Here is a 27,241-nt window from a genome sequence, read left to right as displayed (position 1 = left end):
CGCGGGGGTGTCCTGTCCACAGCCATTCTCACCCCGGCCCCTCTCCGAGCCCACTGCTCAAGCTCTCTCTGCAGAGGTGCCTGACCATGTTTAAGGCAGCTGCTTCTGAAGCCTACGTGAAAAACATTCTCCATGAACAGTAGCTTCCTATTAAGAACAACAGCAACCCTCTATGGAGAGATTAAGAGACTGAAGGATGCTGGGCAACTGAGACTCATAACCAGCTTAGAGAAACAAATCACACCCTTCTCAGCCAATCCATTGCTCCTGGCATGGCCAGCGATAAGCAACCTTTGGAAGAAGCGACAGGGGAGGGAGAGAGAGGCATCTGGCAGCAGAGCGGAGCCAAAAGTAACTTCCAATGCAGCAAGAATTTAAAGTCTACATGGAAAAAAGGAATGATGAGGTCACGACCCACAACCTCCTTGACAACTTTATCTGTCTCTTTTCACAAATCTGTAGACTTTGCTGGACACGCTCTAAAGCCCACCGACATTAATGTGGACATCTCTACCCAAACCACCAAGCTTCTGGCTCAGCACCCTTCGGGCACACACCAGAGCAAAAGCCACTCGCGTTTCCCTATTTTTAGAGCAGAGCTGGGGTTACTGATAGCAAGGAATAACCAAGCCTAACAATGCCAGCATTGGCACCAGATTAGAGCCATATGCAGGACCTGTAGTGGAGTTTTACAAGAGATGCTCACAAGGCCCCGGCTGCAAAAGCAAATTTTGGTTGGGCGGCAGGTGTTGGGCAAAAGGAATACGAAACATTGTAATTCCTGATTTCCAGGATCACTATGACTGCAGCGGGAAAAAAAGAAAAAAAAATAAAATAGAAAAAAAAAAGAAAGAGTCCTATCCTTGCATAGGTAGTATTCTATAGTCATACACCCTCAAAGCAGAAGTAATTGCCACTTGTATTTAATAATGCAAGGGGAAAGGGTAAAGGAAAAAAAAAAAGAAAGAGAAAAAAGAATAAGTAGGCAGTTCATTCTAATGTCATTATAGAGCTTTTCCAAGTCTGGGAAGAGAAATTTAAGAAACGATGACACTACCACTTCTGCCCCTTCCCCTGCTTTACCAAAGCGAAGTTGGCAGAGATGTGATACACTCTGTATCTGCTTCTGTGCAGAATCCAGTGGTGTCAGCTCCGCTGCCACAGACGGTGAGGTTCCGGTGAAGCTGCCAGATGCAATACTGAGATACTTTCTGCTCTACCAGCCTTGCACATTTTGAAGAAAGGTAGCAAATAGCTGGAGGCAGCGACTTCAGCGATTTCCTCTGACGTCTCCACTGCACTCTCAGATGCAGCTTTTGACTCTGCATGAGACGGCAGCTGCTTAGTCAAAAGCTTCCTGAGAAAACCCAAGTAGCACAAGAATACAGCTCCACAGCCCACATCTGCTGCCATTCTCAAAGCAGATATTGCTGCCTGAACCCCTTGAGAATAAAAGGAGAAAAGGATATAAAGCAAGTTTTCCACTCTTCTCTGGTGAAGACAATATGCCTGGATAGCACAGGGTAAACTACTGTTGGAAGAAGACAGAGCGGGTCTCTAATCCCTCAGTTGCCAAAATTTGGGGAGATGTGAATGTTGGTCCTGGACTTAAACAGAAATTGGCAAGTTCATAGCTCCATCGATCCTCCGTCACTGAAACCAGCCAGGGGCTAGATAAACTGTGCACCCACATCAGGACTCAGTGTGCTGGAGGCAGTACGTAGGGAAGGGGTTTGTGGGAAACAAACTGACTTCAAAAATGAAGAGGTAAATAGAAGTAGCAGCAATAACAATGCCTTTTTTGTCACAAAAAGCACCTGGACTCAACTCAGCTATCATTTTGTGCTCCTGCCATCAATAATTTAAAGTCCTACAGCGTAAACATTAAGGAGCTTTAATGTCATCCCATCATCACCTCTCTGAACAGTTAAAAGAGACACATTGAGCTTCTAAATAATATTGAATTTTTCAGTAATGACTAAAGTGCAGAGCTATTCTTGGGGATTAACAACTGCCTGAATGGTCCTTCAGGCTCAGGAAGGGACACTTGCCAGTGACTAATCTCTGGAAAAATCTCTATGATCATTAGTAATACCAGGAGAGGAAAAACAAAAATAGTGTTGTGCTGGATTTTTTTTTTATACTGGGTACACAAGGTATTTTTCCATTGATGTAAACAGATATTGTATTGGGACCCACATTGTTATGGGACACACACACCCCCCACTCCCCCACCGCAAAGAGCCTCCAGGAGAGGAGAGGTGGACTCCACACACACCTTGCACTGGGAGAACCCCTCAGACACCTCTTGAGTGCCTGACTAAGCTTTCAAGAAACATACCTAAAGCTATTCACAAAAGCACACTACACCCGTGGTATTTTTGTTTAGTTTCTAGTATTTGTTACCTTGAAGTCCACGTTTGCCCATTTGCCATGTTTCCACAGCCATAAATGCAAAATACGTATTCTTCACAAATAAAAGGAGACCATCTTCCACGTGCCCCTGGAGCTGGGACTGCCAGGAACTGTGCAGCCCCAGGTAGCAGATGGAGGCCCAGAGCTAATGAAGCATTTAAGCACATTCTTAACTAATTTTAAGCACAGAAGTAGTCCCGCCATTCCCCTTTGCTTCTACACAACCTTTTAATGTTCCAAAACTGATCGCGCTGCATTCAAAGGTGTGGGATTTGATCCAGAAAAAGCATGACTACTGAAATTATGTTTAGCTCCCAACATCTGGGAAAATCTTTGGTGGAGAGAAAGGATAAATGAGAGAGGAGAGGGAGAGGATACCTAAGGTTTTCCAACAGCTAGAGGCTCTGCCTCAGGGTAGTTTATTCTAACCAGGCTATTTACTAGTATTAATCTTCAGTGGCTTGTGTTCACAATGCAAGTCATTTGGCTGTCTGCACTGGCTGGAGAGACAGCAACCTGTCAATGGCAGAGCAGCTGCGCGAGTCGCAGAGGACAGATGGCGAGGACGCAGCTCAATTCTTTCCTCCCTATACTTCCCTCCTATAATTTTCTCTTCCCCCCTGCCCCGCTGCCCCCCGATTCTTTCAGTGGGGGGAGGGAGAGCTACTTGGACCTCAACGTGCTTGAAGAGCAAATTAAATTCGCCTTATAATTACTTCCTGAGCCTCTGTACTGGCAATCTGTCCTCACCCCAGACAGATGGCAACTGCTGCTCCACAGCTGGTCTGGCACCAGCAAAGCCAGCGGATGAATGGCAGGCAGGTGGGATGCTGTTTTGGCTCACCAGCTGCGTAGAAATCAAGGAAGAAAACCCAGCCTATGGGGTGAGGAGAGCGTGATCTGGAAGCATTCCTGCAGGATGGCTGGTGGTTTAATCAGAGAAAAATCTAACATATACTTGTCCATTAAGACTTAGACCACGCTAGCTGGCACGGGGCATTTATCGGAGGACTGAAGGAGACTCCTCACTGGTGCTGGCTCCAGCTATCTTCTCACTCCAAGGAATTCTTACCAGACCTCCTCTTTTTCATTAATTTAGAATGCGTATACATATATATATGTGTATATATATGCATTTTAAGGTCTATTTCCATGTACTTCATGTAAAGCCTAATACAATGGTTCTGCTAATCATTTGCTTAAGTACAATCATAACCAAATAACTGCAACAGCAGCAGTATCACTAAGAATCTCCCTTCATCATTCTACAACCAGAATACAATGGCACTTCATTAACCATCATGGCAATGCTTTGTCCCAGCCTGCCACTGTTGTAAGCATACAAACATGAAAGCCTCAAGACCATCTTGAGGGCTAAAGTGGTATCAGCTGCACTTAAAAGAAACATCCTTACTACAAAAAGAAGAAAAAAAAAAAAGGAATCTTGATTCATCAATAATAAGAAAAACCTAAAACTTCTTCCCCATTCTCCTCTACTTGGTAAAAGCAACGAGTTATCCTGAACTACCCAACTTCTTCCTAACTTGGATAAAGTTCTACTCAACTTTAAACTTCTTAAAATAAGACCCTTTTCAGTCTGGGTGGTGGTATCTTCCTCTTCTCCATTTTAATTTGCCAGGTTCTCCTGAGGGATTTTCATTGTGATGTCTTCATTCCTACTGAAATTTCCATGACTATTGAGATTTTTTACACATGAACGGATGGATGGGTTTCTTTCCAGCAAAGGAAGAGTTACTGCCTGCTGAGAGACCACAAGCAACCTGCTACCTGGACCACGCTCTGTGAGCTTTGGGAACATGTACCAAGACACATGGACAAAAAACTCACTCATAAATGAAAGCCCCAAGCGTTAGAGCCCCTCGCCAGGCAGAGGAGAGGAAAGGAGCTGCTCGAAAACCAATACTAGGTGAACATTTTGCAAACTAACACGTTAACCAGGCTCAGAGGAACGCTCCAGTTCTACCAGAACACGATTGCTACACTAATGTTAAATGGATTTATTTAAACCAGTCTAAGCTTCTGCTTCGATACTGTCGCACTGTGCAAACAGATCCCTTTGCGGATGCAAGCGGGAGGGGTAAAGCAGTCCCCAGCTCCAGCCATCCTTCCTGCCTGGGGCAGAAGGAAGATGAGCCGCACCAGCACTGAGACTGCCATCCTCATTTAAGCATCTCCCCATTGAAGTTTAACCTGAGCTTTCCGATCTTGCCTGAAGTAGGTTAGGGATTGCTCACACAGCCTATTCTGCTAAGCAGACACATGTAAGACTAATTGCTGGCAGAGGGGCAGTACCAAAGAGCTGGGGCAAAGGGGGCCTCTCCAGATTTTAACTGGAAGCAGCAGTTTGCAAAGCGGATGGCAGTGCAGCGTCTTTGCTGTGCCTTATCTGAGTCATCCAGTAAAGCGCTCAGTGCAATTTTCTGCTGGTGCAAGAAGAACGCAAACCTACGAACTTTTTAAACACTATTTCCACAACCCTTTTGCAAGCAGGTAACAACCCTATGCAAGTAGAAGGAGTCATTTAAAACCTGAACAAAACTAGTTCTTCAACAAAAGACTATATGGTTGGAGGATTTTCAAGCTTCCATGAAAACGAAGGAAACATGGGAGATCCAGTATCACAAGTAGCTGGAGCGCAACACGATTTAGATTTCAGATCCAGCAGCACAACCCAACCAGAAGATCTTGCTACACATGAAATCAAACTTTGGGAAATCTTATGAAAACTCTGCATTCCAACAGCAAAAGTAGGTGATAACCAAAGAGAAGGAAGAATGTGGATATCAAGGAATATTGTGGAGCTTGTCAAATTTGTGCTGGTGGACAACACCGCCTGGTAATTGCTTTGATGATGAATTTACCTGGAGTCTTGTTTGCCACTGTTCTGCATTATACAGAGGCAGAAACACATGCATAACACTTCTAATGAAGAGAGAGAGAAGAGGCTTTTGCCAGTGCCACAGTATTTACACTGTAGCATCAGTCATTCCACTTATGGAAAAAAAAAAAAAAGGCAAAAAGAAAAAAGTGCAAATCAAGAGAGAACCTGAAGAGCGATGGCCAGCTTTGGTAACGCTTACCTTCACTGGTTAAGAAACAGGTACATACGACGGGGAGGAACCACAAGCTGAGGCACGTGGCCGGCTGGGTGACTCTGAACCTATCCTCAGCCGGCATCTCTAACCTTTACCAAACGTTATCGCTCGATCTCTGCTGAATTAGCGGTAAGAGAGCACCGCTCCTCCACTCCTTCACAGCGGGTCGGAGAACAATGCTGGAAAGTTGCCAAGGGTGCAGACACAAAGAGAACGAAGAAGGGGAAACCCCCAAGAATCAAACCCCAAACCTGAAAGCTGCTCGAGAGACTGCACAAGCCTAAGCATCGTTTCTCAGGCTTCTTACTCGGGGAAAACTCTCTCCGAGCTTCAAGGGCAATCACACCTCAATAAAAATTAACTACAAGTCTGAAAATTTTTCCTCCAAGCTTTATCAAGCAGGGTCCACCTACAAAATAGCATAAAAGCAGTTGCATTTAAGGCTTTTTTGAATTATTATTTGTTGGGGTATTTTTGCATTATTCTCAAGCTGTGGAGCCTCAGTCACAGACTCACAGACCAAAATCTGACTGAGGTAGGTGCTGTGGGAAAGCCGCACAAAAAAGATAATTAAGCATAAGCAAAAGCAGAAGCATATGTTCTCTCAGGATATGTTCTCAGCACAATCATTCATGGGTAACTAAAGAGCAGCTAAAGCATTTCCACATAATCTCATAGCAGCAAGCCAGACGACTCAAAAAATTCCTCCCTGTTTCCCTTCGTTTTCAAACTGTGAGGGAGAAAAAGGCTTTTACAAGACGCCACAAAAGGCTGGCGGACCCCATTTGTTTCACACAGCGTTGGTATCCGATTCTGAATACTGAAGACCTCACCGAGATAACTACAATGCAGTGGTCCCCAAGGAAAGATGGTCTGGGTTGTTGCTGCTCCATTCCCCACGCAGAGCCAACGCAGCTTTTTATACTCCTCAGCGCTTTATTTAAAGGTAATTAAAAAATTACTTCCCTGCCTCGAAATTAATTCTGAAGCCTCAGAAGAAGTTGAAAGCCTACTATTAATATTATATGACTGCTATAAAATCCTGGGTTTTTTCCTTCGTTTTTTTTTAGTTTATGTATACCCAGGAATGCCCTGGTTTTGTTGAAGTATTTGCGGGATGATGTTTGGTAGCTCTCATCTGTTAATTAAAGGGCAGGAGAAGAAAAATTTCTGATATGATAGTGATGCTCAAATAAGTGGGAAAAAAAAAATACATGAACAAAAATGACTCTCAAAAGTGAAAACCAAAATCTAACACAAGGGAAGGCTCCCTTCCCCACAGCCCCCACAGTGCATTTTCTTCAACGATGGAGCAGCCTGCAGGCAGGCCTTCAAGAGCTGAAATACTCTGCTGCCTTTCTAAGGTTGTGGGATTTGGCCAAAAGCCTACAGGTTTTGCTAAATAAAGAAATGCGAGAGCCCCTCTTACCTTGCCTGACTTACTATGGTCACGGAGACTTACAGGCTGCCCTGGATCTGACTTTATTATTAAAAAAAAAAAAACACAACAAACCCAAACAGAAATAAAGAAGGGCATAGGCCCATTTGGTTCCCTTTTGCAGTAATTTTAATATCTTGAGAACTTGGGTCAATCCCCCCTTATACATATTTTTACCAAATTTAACTTCCACCTTGGGAAAAAGCTGAGAAAAAGGAGGCGGCCAGAGGCTGGAAGAGAACGCTGAATCGCCTGGAAAATGAGAGATTAACACAGATGCCTTTGTGTTAACAGAAAACATACAATGAAACGCGACAGCGGAGAACACTGACAGGGAGCCATGAGAGCACAGCAAATAAGATGGTGCAGCAGTCAGCCGGCAAGCACACCAGAGATGGGGATTTTCGGTTCAGGAAAAAGCTCTTCTCATTTCTATTTGAATATAAATGTCCTCTGTGGAACCAGAGGACTCTCCAGGCTTGGTATCCCCTCCCCGTAAGAGGAAGGCTCTTCCCCCAAGAAGGCACTAGCCACACTGACTCTTTAAAATAAACAGTTAGAATATCACCCAAAGGGCCGAATACAAAGGGGTTTTGGTAGCTGAACCAGAATTAGCTGAAACGAAGACCAGATTTCTACTCTCCGGCAAGGGCGGTGGCTTGACTCGGTGAGTTTTTAAACTGCTTTAGCTTCAGGGTGACTTCACATGGCCCAGGTTTTCCTGGAAGGGAGGAGAGAAAACTAGGTGGTCATTTCCTTTCTGTCCTCGTTCCCTGCTGCCGCTGTCCCCCGTTGCACAGCCTTGCTGGGACAACGCACAAGGTCTCAGCTGCATCAAGCAGTGCCGTGCCGAACATCCATCCATCCTCCACTTAGGTACCAGGGAGCTGCCCTGCCTTTCACTGTACCGAGGTACAGCCGGGCTGGCGAATTTGTATCCTCCCCTCAAGTTATTCCATGCATAGAGGCTGCAGTAAATATTTCCCTTGTATTTCTTCAAGTTTGCAATATTTGCTCTTCCACTTAGTAGAAAGTAAAAGCCACCAACATGACCTTGTACCCTAATTCACGTGGTCTTAATCTTTTAGGCAGTTGCACAGCTCCATTCAGTAAAATCAGCAACAGATAAACACAACCCCCGAGAGTAATAGGTTTACTCTAGTAATTTACAGTTCTTAAATAGAAGAAACTGAAAAGTAATCAGAGGGGGTGGGGAAGAAGGAGGAATGAGAAACAGGACAGCACACAAGACTTGCCTGTCAGCGCTGCAGGCATCAGCTACTGCGTGAGATAGTACCGTTCGCATGGAAAAGCCCCAAGGAAAAGGGCACGTGGTGCTGCTTATAGATCGCGTTCATACCTAAAAACTCAACGCAAAATGAATCGATACCTTTAGCTGCTCTAAATGCACAGGCATTACTCGGCTTCTCCACACTTGTCCACATAAACCCTGCACTTAGATTTCTTACTCGAGTGCTCTCCCAGAATTCACCCAACTCCGTAACACGACAGCATAAGCCCTGGCTCATCACACCCTACTCAGCAGCTACAAAGCAAGCCATGAGCACCGAGACGTGTTTGCAACAGCACCGGACTCACCATTCCCAGACACCTCCTGCCACCACCCAAAGCACCACAACCCATTTGACTTCCTCTCGGTCAGTAAAAAACATGATAAATTAAGCACTAAACCAAGCGTTGGCCCGAGAGGGACATGCATCACGTCCTAAAGGTTTTGTACTTTGTTTCCAAGGAGGAAGATGGGGGTTTTGCTGTAGAGTCAGCAAAACAACAAGGTGTTTTTAAAACGTAAGCAAAGTGAGTTTCTCAAATTTCCCATGACTTTGGGGACGCTGACCAAGGGCACCACCATCTTTCAGCTTTATTCCAGCACACCATGCTGTGTTCCTCAGAGGTCAGAACTGTCTTCCAATTCCACTAAACCCACTGTTATTCCCTGTTCTTTAATCAATCAGCTTAATAAATCTGCTCCATTACTGTCTCATTTGTAAAGACAGGCAAGAGACTGTGGAACACAGCAAATGCAGAAATTTTTAAAAATAAAAGGCAGTGGGGGGGAACCTAAGCAAATGGCTTTTATTTGCTTCTCTCTGGGATCTCTGAATGTGTGCACGGAGCTGCTGGGGCCAGCCAAAGCAGCAGCAGTGTTGCCTAAGCTGCCCACGCACCCCCAGGAGGGGTCCTCCTAATCCCCGTGGCCATCCGAAACCACAAAACGCCTCTAGACTTTGTATGGGATCGTACAGTTGTAGAGAGTTGGGTCATACACAAAGATCAAACCACAGGGGATCCTGCCCCATGTTATGTAAATACTGCTTGGTAGGACTTGTGGGTAGAAAGCCATTCTGAGCTCTTCAGGATTCTGCCAGAAATATCTCATCAGGCTTTGGAAAGCTCAGGTTGAAAGAGTAGGAATTCCAATAGATGTGTCAGCTGTTTCACTGCACATAGCATTCCTCACATTCTGCATGACAGCATGAAGCAAAGAGCCTTAAAGGATATGACCTAGCAGCGTAAAGCCGTGTCCATCCTTCCTAGCGCCTGCTGGTGATGGGATCACCACACAGAAGCCACCCAGGGTCTTCTGGTCATGCCTTCTCCTGGATCAAAATAACGGCAAGCCTCATGCACTTTTTCCACCAGCTGTGTCAATGACAGAAAGGCAACATCGAGATACCCAATGTGTCTTTCTGGGAGTCACATTCCATTTAATTCCCCGAACAAGGTTACAGGGGGCACCAGGGAGGACACACCACAAAACCTGCAGAGTGGTGGCCACTGTTTTCGGAGCAGCAGATCCACCTTCATGCTCCGTCTGTTAAACATCGTGCGTCTGTGTGTGTATCTACATATGTCTCTGTACGTATGAGCGCCTGTATGGAAAACCAAAGGAAAACCAAGGAACGTTTAGAAAAGAGTCTAGTTCAGTTAATGGCGCTCTGACTTCCCCAGGCTCTGCCTCTGAATCTCTGCCGCCTACAAAAATCACCCTCCGGGCTAAAGTCTTCAAAGGGTACCGAGTGATCCACACACAGTAGTTTGCGCTCAGCAGTGCAACGACTTCTAATTTCAACGGGCTTTTATCATTCTTCTTGCCATCACACATTTTAGGGATAACAAGGATCCTCTGCAATTCAACCATTTCTGGGGGAAGCAGAACATCCTTTTTCACAGGATTACGCGATAACAGAAAATCTTCATTTTTAGTTGTGATTTTCTTCTCCTGTTGTTTAACACTAAATAGAGAAGCGGTTGGAAGAAGCGAGCAAACAAGACAGACAACAGGAGGGGCACATTTTGCCTAAGCATTCATCAGCCCATTTGCTCGAATGAGAGGAAAAGCAAGGCAAAGAAGAGAGGAAAGTGCATCATATTTTTGCCCGAGCACACAGATGAAAGGCAGGCTTTATAAACTTAAATTCTTTACAGCTTCCATCAAGCACAAGGCTTGTTTCTGCAGTAGTGGTGCTCAGTTTTAAGTTGTTTTCTCCCTAAGCTGGAGATTTACCTTCTAGGATATCTAAAAGCTGCTAAAGTGGCAACTGAGAGTCTGGAGAGGTCTCAGTACGGATCAGTTAAGAGGAATCGCCCTCATTTAGTCATAAGAACAAAGCGTTAATGTGCAGGGCAGGGACTGCACTTTGTTTTGTGTTCGTACTCTGCCTAGCACAGGGTGGTCTTAGCTCCTTAACCCAAGGGTTTTAAGGCAGAAGAAAACCCAAGTCACCAATAAACAGTAGATCCTAAGGCAGATAAACGAGGGACTGGAACTATTTGTTAAAAAAGCATGGCAAAGGCTACCAGAATTAGCATCTACAAGAACGTTCCATATGCTACAAAATAATTATGAGGGCCGGGATTAAAATGTGAATGATCAAGAAACCTTCATGGGAATTCACGAAAGACCTCGATGTGTTCAGGGGGAAATAATAGCTGTGCAATTCAGTTGCATCTCTCATTAAACATTGTTAAAAACTCCATGAAAGGGAAATGAAGTTAATTGAATTTAAATCAGCTAATAAATATTCTTTTGGATACTCTTTTCCCAGCAAAAGAGTAAAAAGGAAGGATGCCAGCAGCATATTATCAATGCTAAAAGGAAGAGGAATTTACTACACAGGAGTATGCTAAGCATAAACCTTGCATCTGCTCCTAGCTGAGACCATTCTTCAAATTAAATCTTCTGGTAAACTTTGAGAAATGCTTGATGACTGTAACAAGGTCTACACAGTGCTGTAGATGGGAAAAATTTATCTTCTAACCTGCATTAATATTTTCTGTGCTGTCTGTGTAACTGCAGACAATTCTGGTAGTCATACAAACACATACTTAAGCCTGAATATCTCCAGGAAATTGTTTAATAATGACAAATGAGCAGAAGTCATGCAGAATAAAATGGAAAATCGACTCATGCTGGAATTAAACATTACAGAATTAATTTGGGAAGCATGCTGTAAAGCCAGACTTGATCCACGCAAGCAAATCTCACAAGTTTGGGCCAACATCTGGCTTCTTATCTGAACTTTCCAAGCTGCTTCTCAGTTATACAAAATTGGCTTGGGTATTTTATAAGAACAAGCTCTCTCAAATTTTCCAATACTTTCTATCTTCAGAGATGCCAGAATCACCACAAGAATGTCTTTTTCCTGGCACTTTGAATTGGACTGATTCAGACCTCACATAGGATACACGACAGGATAACTTATACAAGGGACAAAGCTTTATTTAGGAGTAGAGGTTTTGTTATGCCAAGCCAACCCAATCATCTGTTAAATCTCATAACCTGCTGACAGTGGCTTTGGCCTAGTCCTCCAAAGCAAAAAATTAAAATAAATTTAAATAAAACAAACAAGAAAACCCCACCGCAAACCCCAGCAAAACAAACAAGCAAAACCATGACCACTAACCACCAGTGGAGCGCTCAGGAGTCAATCGAGACTCTCTGTGTGTAATCCTTAGTGCCTTACTTTAAAAAGTAATTGATACTGTAAACCCAAGTCATATCTATGAACTAACGCAGCCAACAGTGGGTGTTCTGCTTACAGGGACAACTAGATGCAAACTTAATTTACTCATTGGAATCAATGAAAATCACCAAATTCAACCAGTTTGCTGGTATTTCTCTAGATCAGGATATAAGTAGTTAATCAAAGGAAAAGGAGTGGCCCTCCATTCTTCTTGGAGAGAACCTTAACAGAATATTTTACAGAAGATTGATATAGTGGCGAAAAGAAAACCAGCAGTACTGGCTTATGGAGGGGCCAGATGAGCACATCCAAGGTGGGTTAATGCAGTTTCTGGAAGAATGCTTAACTTCTCTCAGTGTTCTAATGTCCTTTGCAATCAAGACAACAAAATTTCATAGCGTCTTTTCTTCTGACTTTCCACTTCAAACGGACAACACAGAAAGTAAGAACCTAGTACCAAGTCACCAGATGAAGAAATTTTGGGACTCAAGTTACACTTAATTAAAGGAGAGTCATCCTTAAGTCAGCGTTGTAAACATTTGTCAATGTTTTCCGTGCCTACCGTCCAATAAACCATTCATGCTGAAGACAGTCAAGCTGCCTCCAATTTTTAAAGCAGCCACTACGAATCAGAATAAAAATATTCCTCCCTATCTAGCAACAACATACCATCTTGGAGCACCTGTTCTGCAGTAAGACCATGCCTAATTTACATAAACTCTGGTTTATTCTGGGATACAACAAGCAATCCAGCGGAAGAAAGATTACACGTTAGGACATCAAACCACCCGGGAGAGACACGTTACTGTACTATCATACGTCATACTATGCAGTGGTCTTTTTAATCAGACTTTTTATGAACTGACCCACCTCAAATCTGAGGGGAGGAACAGGACAATAATCAGTAGGGTACAGTAATACCATGAAACTAATTAAGTTCAAAATTGCAACCTCTTTACATTCTTGGATCGCATTGTAAAAGACAGCTTAAACCGAAATAAATTGATTAAATCCAAACATAAGCAAACATGAGATCTTGGACTGAAGAACTGCTGGAGCTGACCCAAAGCAGCAGACTCTTCCCTGACTGCGGAGCATTTTGGATCACGGCCCTCGGCCCTTCTAATCTGTTTGTGCATCGCCTGCGACTTCAGCAGAGCTGCTCACCCCTTTGAAGTTGCTGTTCACATTTCAGTAAGTATGCAATGTTGTGTCTATTACAGGAGTCAGCAAAGGAAGAGGTACCTACTGTCCAAAAATATCCTTTGGATTTTTTTGCCGATAATGGCTGGAACTTGAAGCAGGAAAACACCCTGAGCCTGTTGCATTCTAACTTTTCCTCAAGAGGAGAATTCAACATGGACCCAAGGACACAAAATAACAGAGATAACATAAACCGAGAAATATTTCTAGCCCGGCCTGCTGTGCTCACCACAGGAAAAGTGTCTTCCATCACATCCTCCCTCACCGCGTGACCAGAACAACATAGGAGACGCTACAACATTTGTTTTACAGAATAATGGCATGCATTTCAGCTGCCAGCAAGGTAAGCGTTCGTATTTTCCTGGCTCACGGGCTCCTATGAGTTAAAGATGGAATAAGATCTATTAATTCGTTTCCCTCCCCGTCAGCATCTAATCCAAGCTAGCAGAGCATGACTCCGTCCCTTCCAGCAGGCCACACAGGGGAGTTGAGAAGCTGACTCCAAGCAGAGGAGCTGGCCTGCTAACTGAAGAGCCTTGTTTCTAAAACCTCCATCCTAATCCGCAGACACCGTTCAGCCAGGGGAGGTGTGACCCTGAGCTGCCAGCCCTGCACAACATTTTCCAGGGCTCTCTACGAGCTTTACAAAAGCCACCATCAACAACGCTACCGGCATTTTTCATGGAAGATTATTTACCTTCATTCCATCAAGAAGGTTTTCTTGATGTTCAAGTCACCTTCTCTACTGCAGCCCATTAAGTCTTGCAAAGGTTACGTGGCTACGTCTTGAGTACCCACACTTGAAATTGCTGGTATCTCTGCTTCTTAGATAATCTGGTGACATTAAGCATTTTTAATCATTCCTCAGAAATCAGTCCCTTTGCTCTCCTCACCAGCTCTTTCCCTTCCCTTTCAAACTTTCAAAGGGCAGGTGTCCTACATTTAAGGCAGGGAGGCAGATGCATCCACACTGCCCATGTAAAGCCTGTTATTCTTCCATTCATAACCAGGATATCACGGACAACTGAGCTGCCCTGTACTACTGCGTCACTGCAGCAGCCGTGCCCGACCGCAGGCCCTCGGTTTGTTTCAGCCCTGGGACTTTGCCTGTGCTCTTTCACACCCAATCCACACTTTAACCTACCGTTCATCTTCTTTTCCCTTTTCCATCCCTCAGTCTCCTTAGATTGTTCTGCACCGTTGGACTGTCTGCAGAGGCAGAGTTCATTGCCAATAACTGCAGACACCCAAGTTTTACACATGAAAAGGTATAATGCACTGAGCTCTTCTGATGCCTTTCATGTTTTTTCCTCAGTTGTCACCACCCTGGCATCTACATCATGCCGCCACTGAGCATAAATACATTTCACTCTTATACAGGAGCTGCGTCACCAAGTTTCCCCAAAAGACCTGCTGCTTCGTCTGCTCGCACAAGCGGCACAAAGGGTACGTACCTCCCTGGTGATACCCAATATCTTTCGGATCGCAACTGTGCCCCGAACCACTCGTCAGCCTCCCAGGCAGATTGAATTTCAGCCTGAGCGCCACAAAGGAGTATATTGTGGCTAGCTGAAGGGCAGGGAGGGATTTGGGGTTTACAGTTCCTGTGAGTCTTCCAGCAGTCACAGGGTAATGTGACAGAAAGTAAACATCTTTCAATGATGTCCCGTTTTTTTTCTGCACCTGTCTCTGCTTCAGATCCATAATCACTACAAGAAACAATCTTCAGCTCAATTGTCCGAGCAAGGGAATGCCCGGCATCGTTATGTGGCATTTTCCAAGTCAGCTGTCAGGTTGCATTTAGCATTCTGCACTGGTCCTACAGTTTGGCTCGCCTGGAAATTTTAAATGCAAATGTATTAGCGGGGTGGCATGCGAGAACAATATCAGAATTTTACCTCACACCACAGCTCCTCGCTCGGCTCCATTCGACTCCCTTTTCCTCCCTCCCATACACACAGATTTGCAGCTGCTAAACAGAAGGCTTAAACAAGAAAATCTTTACCTACTTTTTTTCCCCCCTATTGAAAGACTTTCCCTGGCCCTTCTGCTTAAAGAGACCTGAACCACAGTTTAAATAATGCTTTAAGGTCGCCTACGACTCCAACACGAGACACAGAGCAGGCAAGCAATTTCTTTAATAGCGGGGAATAACAGCACTTAATTCAAATCATCCCCATACAGTATTTTCCGTCTTCCAAGGGCTAGAGATGCACTAGCTAATTAATCACCTTTTTCTCCACACCCCAAACTCGCCAGTCTTATCCTAAGAAACCAGAGGGAAAGCAAATGCCACCGAGAGGACATGCTTCTGGACAAGCATTTGTCATTTTCTTCTCTTCTTTGTGCTCAGTGTCAATGAGTCCCGGGACACAGATGTAGGCAGATAATTACGAGCTCTCATAATTCAACAGCTCCTCGAGAGGCTGTGGCCAGAGCTATTGGAGAGGCATATTTTTCATTGACCTTAATATGAAGGCATTTATCCAGCAGTGATGTTGAAATGTTTCAAACACTGTTAAAAGATCAGACCCAGACCTAATTGTTTCCTTTCTGGTGCAAGGATGCTCTTGTCCATGTGCGGGACCAACCGCTTTGGTAAATCCAGGCACAACCTGAATACAGCTCAGCAGCTTGCGCTGAGCTACACAAAATCAGAATGCATTCTAAAAATTATAGTGCCACTACTGCGTAGCAAAAAAGCACCGATTTTCCCTTAAAGAACAGCTTTTTAGTTTGCATTTGTGGTTTATTACCAAACACACGTGCAAGAGTGATACTTTGAAGGAAAAAATAAAGAAGTAGGCCAGAAGGTCAGTGGCTACGAATGGTCAGAGCCTCCAGCTCTGGACCAATCTACCTTGTTGCAGTTAATATCCATTACAATATTTAACTCTATTGTTGAAACGGGAAATACTATTTTTAGCCATTACCTGTTATTTTTGTTCAAAGATTAAGTACCACTTACAGTTCTATTACCAATCGTGCATTTTATCACATGTATTTATGGAGCTGTTCATTAATCCCACTGGCTTTTACATTAAAAAAACCCCAACAATTAAAGCAATTTTACTGGCTTTCTTCATTGTGGCCACTTTTTATAACTATAATTCTATCTGTCATAAAAATCAAAAGGAAATGCCTTTAGAATAGAAATGGGGGGAGGTATGACTGTAATGCAAGAACCAGATTTTTTGAAGTGCTTGGGGCTTGATTTTCTTAAGTGTTGAAGACTCAAAACTTGGCTTACACGGAGGTCCCCCAAAGAACTCTGGATACAGAAGTTTGCAAACTGAAAAGAAAGACTCGAAAATCTAGCAATTTACTCTGGAGCCTAAACACAGGCCTAGAAGTGCTTAAAATCTGGCTCTGTCTTGGGTGACGAGTACTTTTGGAAAGTCCTCTTACTCTGTCTGCTTTGCAGTGTCTTTTTACTGCGTATCCACTGGGAACGTGTCTTAATTCCATATTCCTTCCAGAGTCTTCCCCTAATTGGATTATTAATGAGAAAAAGAAAGATGAAGCATTAAGTCATTCAGTCAATGGTGTATATTATAAATATGAAATCCCTGTCAATACACGTTTCATAGTAAGTCACGTATTAATAGACTATCGTAGAGAAAACTAGGGTTATACGCAGAATTCATCCTACTCCCAGAACTAAGTTTTAGATACACTAAGCTTTGGCGATGGGAGAAGTTATGAACAAAGAACAGTTTTGCTGGGCGGTACCACAGCTCTACATCCAACTACGCACTAGATGCCAAGCGTAGCCATTATGCTACAGCTGGCCTGTATCGAACTATTCCTTTTATTCAAATTGAAAGAAGGCTGCCTAATCATCACCTAATAGTCTTCTTTTTCCTAAAAGCTAATAGGTGTGCGAGACAAGAGAAATGAAAAGCATTTATCTTAAACGAAGCACCAAAATTTAGTTTAGACCCATCTTTCCATTATTAATCAACATGCTGGTAAATGCAAAAACTGATTGTTTCCTGCAATTTAAAATGAAATGTTTAAAAGTATGCTGGCTGGAAGTGATGAACATTAGAAAAGCTAAATCATTTCCTCGATCCTTTTCCTAAGGCTGCCTCTCTTGTTGCTTCTACAATGCTAAAACGCCGGCACACATCCAACTTAACGTATTCTTGAAGAAAACGAAGACACCGGACCTTCACCAATGACCACTTACGAGCTGCCGAAATTAACAGCGACTGCACGCACGCTGACAAAAATTGAACCGGGCAAGCCCACCTTCTACAAAAGCCATCAGAGACCATACGCTTTGGGGTGGAAACATGCAAAATCATTCTACAAAAAAAAAAAAAAAAAAAAAAAAAGAATTCTTACTCATGCATATAGCTCTTACTTGCGTGAATAAGGCTTACGGCAGTCAACCCACAGGAATCACATTTAGAGTCAACTCCAGTTACCTGAGATAGCTATTTCAGACTGTAAAAAAAGGAGATGAGCGTCTGCACAAACACGAATTTAATATTCACCCGGTGTGCAAAAACCTGCCAGCCCGAAGTCTAGAATCAACAGAAATCACCCCAACGGCTACAAGGCGCCTTATTCCATCGCCCTTCACGGGAACAGGCAGAGCCGGGAGCCCACCTCGGACCACGGGCGCCGCTCCTCTGCCGCCTCCCCTCCCTCAACACGGCCCCCCGCCGCCCCACGGCCCCTGGGCGCCAAGAGGGGGGTCCCCGCCGCCGCTCCCCAGGCCCCCCCACCCCCCGCAGGCGCCGTGCCCCCCCGCGGCTGGGGGGACACGCAGGGACAGACCCGCTTTCCCTTCCCCCGGGCTGGGCGCGGACCCAGGCGCAGCGCCCGGTTCCCCCAGACCGAACCGCCGGGGGTGCGCGTCTGCCCCCGCCGCAGCCGCCCCCCACTCACCGTGCGCGACCCCGGCCGCCGCGGGAAGGAGCCGGAGGCCCGCCTCAGGAGGGTGGAAGGGGGGGAGGAGGAGGAGGAGGAGGAGGAGAGGGGGAGGGAATATCCGCCGGCCCCGCAGCGGAGAGGGAGAGGGGCCGGGACCGGCGCTGCCGCCCGGGGCAGCGGCGCGATGCACAATGCGCGGCCGCGGGAGCCGCCGGCGGGGCGGGGCGGCCCCGCCTCACCGCCGGGAGGGGCAGCGGCGGGAGGGAGCCAGGGGAGGAACACGACCACCACCACCCCCCCCCGCTTCCCCCTCGAAACCCCGAAACCGCCCAGCCGCAGACCCCGGCAGCACCTTCCCTCCCGCGGGCGGCGTCCCCCCCGGCCCCCCTCCGCCCGGCAGCGGGGACTCGGCGGCGGGTAGCGGCGGGTCCGGTGCCAGCGGCGGCCGGTTTGGGAGCGCTGAGCTCGTCGGTGCAGCCTCCCGAGTGGTTTTGCGGAACAACCGCCGAGCCGAAGCCTGGCTGATGAGCCCGCTCCAGCGAGCTGCGGGGTTGGGGCTGCTGAAGGGGAAGAAAAGGGGGAATGGGGGAATGGTACGCGGGCAGCGAATCAGACCTTCAGTTTTCCTACGAGAAAGGTGCGGGTTGAGGCTGGAGTTGGACGGAGGCAGGAGTACAAAGGAGCCCGAACACGGGTGTCAAGTCTCAAGGAGAAGAGATGCTACTCCAGGCGCTCCGGTGCCGGCGGAGCTGGGAGCCCGCTGGGAAGCATCCTGCCTGGCGCCATCGGCACAGGGACTCGCGTGTGCAGAGACCCCGGGCAAGGGTTTCGCTGGAGCATAGGTTCCCGCACAGAGACAGCAAAACACGGTCTGGCTGAAGTTTGCTTTATGGCTGCGTATCAATCAAAACTTGTGGTTTTGCCCGGTCTGTAGTTGGTAGTTTTGATCTGAGTTATGGGATTTAAAGTGCACCCTGCAGGGATTTAAACCAAAGGAAGTTTTATACAAATCAATTCCACCACGAGTTTCAGCCACATCAAATCTTAGCTCGTTTTGGGTATCTGGCAGACGCGCTGCTTTGGTTTCCTACCTACTTCAGCTGGCCCGCCTGAGGGAATGGCAGTGCCAAGAAGTGGACTCAAATGAGGGCTGTGTTTGCGTGTTAATGCCACAACATCGCGTCACAGTACCCTGGGCTTCGAAATATGTGGTCTTCTGATCTGAGAAGGGGCTGCTCATGCTTCACTTTCCTCCCATTTCAGTGGAAGCTGGACATCAGCGACCCACTCTATTGATTTGATGCAGTTTGTTTTCAGGCTATAATGACTTTGAATGGTAACACAAGATGAAGGAATCTAATAGAGGAGAAGTAAGGATCATACAAAGGAGTCCTCCTTTGATGTGTTCAGGGCACATTATGTTTTAAAAGCAGTTAAGGTACAGTTGCCTGTTTTCTGACTGCAAAGACAACAGCAGCAGTGCGTGAGTTGTCATTGGGTATTTATACCTGCAAAAGTCATGGCGTCTTCTGTGATTAAACGGTGAAACAATCAAGTTCGTGACTAAGTAGTCCAAGAGTCATGTAAGCTATAAAACTATGCTCCTGCACAGAAGAAAGCCGTGATTTCTCATCAGCTTAACTGACCCAGAAACCTGGCCAAGACCTTCTAAACCTTTGGTGGAATAATGGTAGGAATTTCCCTGGTTGCCCTTGTCCCTGAATGCAAAGAGTTAATCTGAGGACCAGGGAGCAGTTTCTTCTCCAGATCTGGCATTTTTTCAAACAGTAGGTCTCTAGGACAAACTAAAGCCCTTGGAAGAGACATTTTCATCACTGTCTGTTTTCTTTTAAGTTGTCTCCATTTTAGAAAATCTAAACTGAATGATTAAAACACAATTAATTAATATGCAAAGGAACCTGAGTTGGGTCTTTGATCCGTAAGTGCTAGAGAATCACTATTAAGCAATGCTTTTTTGGTAGGAACCAGTATCTGAATTTGTCATCAAAAGCCTCAAATACATTCATTTGTTTATTTAACAAAGCAAAACCATATAGGTTACATTCTCTCTAGAAGTTTCCTGAAAGCTTTGTTTTAAAAACTACATACTCCCTAGCAAGCATAAAAATGAGAGAATTTGTACTTACAATTGATTTTAATGATGAGTACCAGGATCACGGCTATAGCCAAATGGGCAACCTCTTTGCACCCCTCCACAGCCCAGCTGACTTCCGTCAAAACTAGCATGGACACAAAACCTCCTTCTGCTAGGAACCTCCTATAGGATCAGAGCCTCCTTTTGCAGTGCTAATTTATGATTACTCAGGGCAGGTGAAATACCAACCCGATACGGGATCTTCGTGTGAGAAATGTTTAGTTATGCTTGGTTTTCACACCAGGAAAAAATACCAAAATGTTCAAATTAATCTCAGTGCCAGAGGGAGCAACATCAGTCAGAATATGCTCAAATCCTTTGCTAACAACCAAATGCATCCAATTGCTTCAGAAAAAAAAACAACAACAAAAAAAACCCCAAACCACACACATCACTAGCAACATCTTCCTACTAAGGTCTATTCTGTCTAATCTTTTACCAGTGTAAGTACAAGAGGCGATGGGCAGAGCACAGCTACACTGGTAACGGGGCTTTGAGCAACCCGGTCTAGTGGAAGATGTCCCTACCCACGGCAGGGGGGTTGGAACTAGATGACCTTTCAGGTGCCTTCCAACCCAAACCATTCTGTGATTCTATGGAGGCAGCAACAGTTCAGAGAAAGTGTCAACTGATTTTATTGCCCCCCATCGCTTTGATACAGATACTGTAAGTGCATCAAGAAGCAAACCAGGAGCGTTAGAACTGTAGTCAGCCCAGGTGCCCAGGCAGCAAAACAGTCAGGTGTAGAGCTATCTGTACATAGGAATCGTTAATTTTTTGCCTGTTTTAAAGGACAGAGTCAAAGAGAAAGCAAGCCCTCTTCAGTACCTGTACAAAACTAGAAATGTCCAACCAAAGCGTGCCCAGGAAGGCAGCAGAAGCCAAATCAACAGGTGGCTCAGCCCCCTTCTCTGTGTTCCCTCCCTTCCCAGAGCCGGTTTTAGATCTCTGTCCAAAATTGTGCTTCCAGCAAAACAGGAGGTGCATGGAACCAGCCGACTGGGGTGGTGCCGCAGGAGGACCTCCCCACCGCTCTTCACCTCCGTGCAAAGATGGCTTTGCTAGCAGGCCACACGCCAGAGCTGGCAGGGCACGCTCACCCTGCAAAAGCCCGAATTGCTGCCTTGCACACGCAGGTACATTCTTGGTCGGCTGTTGAGGGAGGCAGAAGTTCGTACGGCCAGAACAGGAGGTTTCTCTACCTGAGGGAGCTTGCCTAGTAGAGGGGCTGTGCTAAGCAGCAAGATAAATACGTCTCGCAGGAGAAGCCAGGTCTTGGGGGCTATCCTACTGACAGGACCTTGTCGAACTTCCATCTCCCTTCGTTTCCCTGCAGTAGGTGACCAAAGGGAGCGTCAGCATCACACAGGAGTAGCCTGAGACGTGCATAGAGACAGCAGCAGCTTTTAAGTTAGATCGCCAGGTTTATGAGCTCCTTTTCCCTCCTGCAGGTGATGTCACGGAGGAGACTTGATTAGATGGCAAAAATCAGCTGGAAGATTTGCAAGGAGCAGGGCCACCACTGCCAGCGATGTTAGTCACCGGGGCAGCCCGAGTGGCAGCAGTAAAGGCTGAGGCGAGAGCGTATGTACAAGCTGGCTGTAGCTGAGCCAGGCTGCCAAGCTACGAGGCAGCTCTGCAAGAAACATCGTCATCCATGTGTTGCTGGAGACTCCGGCGCTCATCTTCTCAGGCTGTCAGAGAGACGGGAGATTGGTAAAGTTGATTTTAAGCAAAGGTTTCCTGGTGCCTAGTATGCTGAGGTGGCACGTTTTTTAGATGTCTCAGCTATGGCAGCAGGAAGAATATGTAGGGCTTTGGGAAATGTAGGGCGTTAGCTGTTAGCAGGGGTTTTTTTTGTGCCCTCAGCAATTCACAATTACCAGAACAAGGGCAAAGCTCTTGCCTCCTGAAGTAAAAGCTGCACAACAAAGTTGTGGATGGGAGGAAATTCGCACTAGAACAAGCACAGGAAACCACAGAGCTGCAGAAAGGATGAGTTAATGGAAAAAGGTTGATGTCCTGATACTGGGTAAAGGCTGTGGAAAACTACCAGCTCACGCTGTTGAAGAGTATGACTGCCAGAGAGTGTCCTCAGTTAAGCCGTAGCATGCCCACTCCAGGCAGCTTCATTCCACAGATATTACTGGAGGCAGAAATTTCCCTCCATCTGCAAGAACAATCTCTTGCCAACCAGTCATTTTTCTAAACAATGAAGTAAGAGCCCAGAGAAAGCCCGGTTTTCACCAGCTGGTTAAAATTAATATGAGGCCGAATTTACTTTATTGCACGCAGTTATGGGTTTTGTGTGCGCATGGTTGTTCTACGTGTCCCTGCTGTTGCATCTCCTCAAATTACAGAAGGGAGTGTTGTCAGAGGAGGTGAGGATGGGAAGCGAAGATGAACCATAACCACAAAATTTTAAATAGGGCTTGAAGTACAAAGGTACAGCTGCAGACCGTGGAAAAGGAAACCTCCCTAGGCAAGCAAGGTGCAAGTAGATGATTAGATAACTTTCTCAGCTAGGAGACAGCTGTGATAAAGACCTCTAACTTCTGATTCTTAATGGAGCCATAGGACTTTGGCTTTCTTCGTAGCTTAAGTGGCTCAGAAGTGGGATGCTTGTCTCAGCCTTCTTCCCACACTCCTTCTCTAGTCACAAAGTAATTACCATCTATTTAACTTCGCACGGGAAGCCTCTTCTTTATTGTTTCTTGGCTAGTGAAATTGTTCACTGTAGATGTCTTTTTCATCTGAAAAGGAAAGATCTCTGATTAAGGAAGCCCTCAGGCGACTGTATTTTACCTTTTTTTTTTTATGAGCTTGTTGGTTTTTGCTATCAGCCTTAGATACAGCAAGTGTTTAGGAATGAAGTGGAATCTGATTTACAACATAAGGGATAATAATTTGTTTTTCTGTAGTGTCTTTTATCCAAGAATACCAAATGCTTCACTAACATTAATTAATTAGCTCTTTCAAAGCATCCATTTGAGACACTGATAGCTATTTTGCAAAATAGCTGCAATAAGTAAGACACCAAAATACAAGTAAGCGTACTTACACCAAAATAGATGTAAAAGCAGGTATGAGTTGCTGAAGGGCATGTAGCAAATCAGCGGTATACCACGGATATGTATCTTAGACATCCCATCTTCCATCTCATATTGCTTCTCGGTGGTCCAGGAACTTTTCAACCTCAAGACATCTCCAAGTGTTCTGGTAAGTTAAATGTTAAGTACAGCAGCAGATGGTTGCCACCAAGGATTCAGCATAAACAAACAGGTTTGAACATTAGAACCATTTTTTATTTTGGAGTTGTTTTGGCCAACATTGGAGGATATGTGAAATAAACCAGAGATTTCAACTTGACAGTCAGCAGTGAAGGAAAAGGAACAGCAGTTCAGCCGACATTTCAAAAACCAGCATCTTTGATGATGCCACTCAGTGCAATGTCAGCCCCGAGCTCGATTACTGGTAGCAGTACTGCAGGACTCTGCAGAGATGCCGGCTGGGATCTCTGCTCTGTTTGCACTTAGCATCGCTTAAACACACTCTCAGGTGAAGCCTGGCAGGAGTCCACAGTCCCAAACCCACCATCCCAGATATGAGATGGCTATGAACCACAGAGGGGAGAGAGAGACTATCCTTCCTCCTGTTTTTATCTTATCTTGTAAATCAATCAGCATTAGGTGATTTTCAAATTAAGCTTTCATTAGGAAGAGAGTCTCAAATCCAGACTGAAATTTTTGATCCAAATCAGTGAGGCCGCCCTGAGAATACATGATGCACCCGAGGGTGGAAAACGCTTGTCCAGGATGCCAGGGACCCAAGTGCCTGCTTTGATTCAACTGTTGAATTTGCAGGTGGGTCTTCCACAGCTTCTGTAGGAGCGAAACTACATCTGTGACTTTAGCTGCTTGAGGGAGGACCTCTCTCCGTCTTGTCTTTGGAACTATTCAATTTGGTGTGAATTGTTTGCTGTGAACCGGGCAAAGAAAGAGGGTCTTTCCCAGTGACCTTCCTGTTGGACATCAGGGAACTGCACAGTGATGACATGAATCATGGGAGTACCTCCATCCCTAGCACATGAGGATCACCAGCAAAAGGAATCTATCAAAAGAAGCCACTGCCGTCCTCTCACCCTATCCCCACCCCTATAGGGCAGGGGCTGCGGAGAGGCTCACTCTCCCTTACCGTGTGACAGGGCCTCAGGCACCGCAGCGGTCCCTCCGCTTCTCAAACCTCCCTTGTGCTCCATGCGAGTCTAGACTGCCCCTGCCTCTCGCTGGTGGTCGGCAGGCACTGGGACTCTCACGGCCACGCGGAGTATCTGATGACTTCCTCAAAGCAAAACAACTCTAACAAAATAAACCAACCAACCAACAAAGTATTTTGAGTCTCAAAAAGTGTTGCAGTGCTCTGCTGTAAGTACTGCAGGGAACGACACAGGTGGTTTCTTGCTGTCATGCTCTTGCCCTTCTGAATCAGTAACCCGCTCTGGTCCAGGGAACGAGGTTATAGGAGTTCTCTGTCCACCCTTTCTAAGATTTTAGGTGGTGAATAAATTGGAACTACTGTTTATTCCACCACTGGATCCAATTCAACTATTCCTTCCACGACTGTGACACCATGTAGGGCGTTTGCCTTGCTACTAAGCAGTTGCCACACTCCGTGCCAGTGCTGGCTGCATTTCCCTGATTGCAAGAGTGATTCGTACACCTCATAATATCATTAAAAGTTTGCTAAGCGCTAAGGGTCTTTGTCAAAGAAGAGATGGTACATAATTATCATGATTAAATTTCCCAGAACAATGAGACACTCAGAAGCAAGTGTGAAATGACACAGAGCCTTTAAGGAAATATGTTTGGCTAAAGAACCCACAAGTATTACAGCGATTTCAACTTCTTACAAAAATATTTTCACTTTAATATTTTTCACTTTATATTTTCTGATGTGTTTTTTAAACAATTTGTTTATTACACTGCTGAGGCTCTTCCTTAAGACAGTCTGTTTTCTTTTTTAAGTACTATTTTTAATGCCCTGAAGATCAAAGTCACAGTAGTCCTATGTAACAGATTTCAAATATTAATAGAAGCGCACTGGTAATGCTGTAGGGAATAATAATATCTTATTTAAAATCCATATACCAAAATGACTTTAATAAATAACATTACAAATATGATGCTAGACTAAAAGGAATAAAATGATAATTCATACATATTTAGTGCCTTATACCCACTGTTGTACCAGTTCTTTCGAAAACGTTACCAGAAAAAGATCTGAAATTTCTGTAAGACTCCAGCTGCATATCCTATTTGTCTTTGCACAGCCACTGCTGCTTCCAAACAAAAAAAAAGAAAAGTAATGTTTGATCTCTCTTAATGTATCCAGATACATCGCTTGCATAACGACTGGCCGCCCAGGACTGTTTAGATCTACTCCATCTCCTTTATTCTTTGGCTAACGCTTGTTTGCAGCAGCACCCGTAGCTGACCTTCCTCCAACAGCAAATACAAATTAACTCAAATCTTACACATCTGTGGGTGTATTTGGTTTTCATGGCAAGGTTTTGGTAGTGAGGGGGCTACAGAGGTGGCTTCTGTGAGAAGCTGCTAGAAGCTTCCCCCATGTCTGATAGAGCCAATGCCAGTTGGCTCCAAGATGACCCACTGCTGGCCAAGGCTGAGCCCATCAGTGGTGGTAGCACCTCACTGACAACATATTTAAGAAGGGGAAAAAAAAAAACCTGTACAACAGCAGCCAGAAGAGAGGAGTGAAAGTATGTGAGAGGAACAACTCTGCAGACACCAAGGTCAGTGAGGAAGGAGGGGGAGGAGGTGCTCCAGGCGCTGCAGCAGAGATTCCCCTGCAGCCCATGGTGAAGGCCATGGTGAGGCAGGCTGTCCCCCTGCAGCCCATGGAGGGTAACGGTGGAGCAGATACGCACCTGCACCCATGGAGGACCCCATGGGAAGCTCATGCTGGAGCAGGCTCCTGGCTGGACGTGTGGCCCTATGAGGGACCCACACTGGAGCAGCTTGTAAAGAACTTCAGCCCATGGGAAGGACTCATGTTTGAGAAGTTCATGGAGAACTATCTCCCATGGGAGGGACCCCACACTGGAGGAGGGCAAGAGTGTTAGGAGTCGTCCTCCTGAGGAGGAAAGGGTGGCAGAGACAACAAGTGATGAACTGACCACAACCCCCATTCCCCATGTCCCTGTGCTGCTGGAGGGGAGGAGGGAGAGTATTCAGGAGAGAAGTTAAACCCAGGAAGAAGGTATGGGTGGAGGGAGGTATTTTGAAGATTTGGTTTTATTTCTCATTACCCTACTCTGATTTGGTTGGTAATAAATTAAAGTAATTTTTCTCCAAGTCGAGTCTGGTTTGCCCATGACAGTAATTGGTGAGTAATCTCTTCCTGTCCTTATCTTGACCCACGACCCTTTTGTTATATTTTCCCACCTGGTCCTGCTGAGGAGGGGGAGTGAAAGAGCAGCTTGGTGGACACCTGGTGTCCAGACAGGGTCAGCCCACCATGGTGGGTTAGGAGTTTCTGGAGCTTAAGCTGCTGGCCTCTACTGGCTACGTAGGGCAGCGAGGCATCATTACAGACAGCTTTGTACAGCTCACTTCGGGGACAGGGTAATCTGAGGACAGGAAAATTCCAGCTGTTCGTGAGCATTATCTCTTTCAGGGAATAGCTGAAGACTTTGGGAGTTGTATAAAACAGAACGTCAGCAGGTAGTTTGCTACTCAGTCAAGATCCAAAGTCTGCAAGTTTTATATTTCCAAAAGGTGAAGTGGCATATCCATGTGGATGGGTACATACGTAGGGATGTTGCACTCCTGCTTAAGAAAGAGTTTTTCTATCATGAGCAACTCAGCTCCCTGGTCAAAACATCACAACATTTCCAAACAACAGTTCTGTGGAAGAGAAATGTCCTTGATCACGGAGCAATGTGCAGTCATTAAGGAGCTTTGCTTGCTGATACTTTGAAGAGAGACAGTTCAAGGAAATTTAAAAAAGAAAAACATTTATT

At 45.5% G+C, this 27,241-nt stretch overlaps 1 protein-coding gene and 1 long non-coding RNA gene across 5 annotated transcripts in view; both read right to left on the bottom strand.

Moving 5' to 3' along the window:
- PRR5 (proline rich 5) overlaps positions 1 to 18,231 on the bottom strand; it is a 98,998-nt gene extending 80,767 nt beyond the window's left edge. For 2 of the 4 annotated variants that reach the window (XM_063354888.1, XM_063354899.1), the window contains exons 1-2: positions 18,060 to 18,167; positions 17,530 to 17,612 (exon numbers count right to left, since the gene is read on the bottom strand). The gene's annotated coding sequence lies outside the window, so the exon portion shown is untranslated. Of the gene's footprint in view, positions 1 to 17,510; positions 17,613 to 18,059 lie in introns of all 4 variants that reach the window. The other 2 variants (XM_063354894.1, XM_063354901.1) reach the window with 2 other exon arrangements.
- Positions 18,232 to 20,893: 2,662 nt separating this feature from the next.
- LOC134509907 (uncharacterized) lies at positions 20,894 to 24,373 on the bottom strand. Its single transcript, XR_010069443.1, has 3 exons — positions 23,261 to 24,373; positions 22,871 to 22,952; positions 20,894 to 21,893 (listed from the first exon to the last, which is right to left on the bottom strand). It is a non-coding gene; the product is annotated as an uncharacterized LOC134509907 (long non-coding RNA).
- Between the last annotated feature and the right edge of the window lie 2,868 nt (positions 24,374 to 27,241).

This window comes from Chroicocephalus ridibundus, chromosome 1 (genome assembly GCF_963924245.1).
Source record: "Chroicocephalus ridibundus chromosome 1, bChrRid1.1, whole genome shotgun sequence".
Classification (NCBI taxonomy): Eukaryota; Metazoa; Chordata; class Aves; order Charadriiformes; family Laridae; genus Chroicocephalus; species Chroicocephalus ridibundus.
The sequence above is the reverse complement of the archived record's forward strand: the minus strand, read 5'-3'. Positions and strand labels throughout refer to the sequence as shown.